The sequence below is a fragment of the Malurus melanocephalus genome, unplaced genomic scaffold, assembly GCF_030028575.1.
Source record: "Malurus melanocephalus ecotype Western Australia unplaced genomic scaffold, MMel_1.1 scaffold_977, whole genome shotgun sequence".
Taxonomy (NCBI): Eukaryota; Metazoa; Chordata; class Aves; order Passeriformes; family Maluridae; genus Malurus; species Malurus melanocephalus.
Window position 1 is genome coordinate 93,206 of NW_026624209.1, and position 1,051 is coordinate 94,256.

Below are 1,051 nucleotides of genomic sequence, written 5' to 3' on the forward strand. Positions count from 1 at the left end.
GGAATGTCAAACACTGCCACTTGGAAGGGACAAAAAAAAAAAAAGAAAAAAGAAACAAAACAAAAAATATAAAAAAAAATCCCACATGCTGTCCTCACCCAAATTTAACGAGTTACTATAGCAAAAAATTTGGGATTTTCCCTCTTCCCACTCGTTTTGTCTGGTACAAGAGTGGGTAATGAGGCAGCTGATAAAATTCAGYAGAGGAATGGGAGGGATGTGGTGAAAAAGGGGATGGCCAAGWGTTCAGAGGGGTTTTGGGAAGAGAAGGATTTGGGCAGAGGAGATGGGAGAAAAAGGAGAAGAGGAGCAGAGCCATGAGCTGCAGGAGAGGRAACAGCCCCAATCTGTGCTGGGGGAGAATCAGATAAAATATCAGCAAAGTTCCTGCATGGAAAGGAGTGGAAAATGCTGCTCAAGGTGGCTCAAAACCTGCACAGGTGGCACTTGGGGACAMTGGTGTGACACTGCTGGTGYTGCACTCGATGATCCTAAAGGGCTTTTCAAACAKCAGCAATTCCAGGATGGATCCCACAAACATCCTTCCAACCCAGCACTCACCCCATGGCTCTCCCACCCATTTKAACCCCAGCTCATTTTCATTTTCTGGAGACTGAGGGTGTTTTTGTCACCCTGTGATGGATAAAAAGGAGGAGGGAAAAAAATCCCAGCAGGTTATGAAATGTCTTCTGCTGGGAAAATCAGCTCCCACTGCTTAGAAGGGATGAACACCCTGAGAGAAAAATTCCTCGCGTAAAGTTTGAAGGGAATTTGTTGTAAAAAGCTTCAAAAACACACACACACAAAAAAAAAAAAAACCACCAAAAAAAAAAAAAAAAAAAAAACAAAAAAAAAAACCTCACCACGAAAACCTGGGCAAACAGGATCCAAATCAAAGGTGGAATTTGGCTGGAAAATCCTCACATGATCCACCTTCCTCTTTGGGAAGAGACACCTGACTCTGTAGCTGGGATTTATCTGTTGTTGTTTTTTGTTTGTTTGGTTTTTTTTGCTTAGTTTTTGGGGTTTTTTTCTGGTTTTTGTTTGTTCT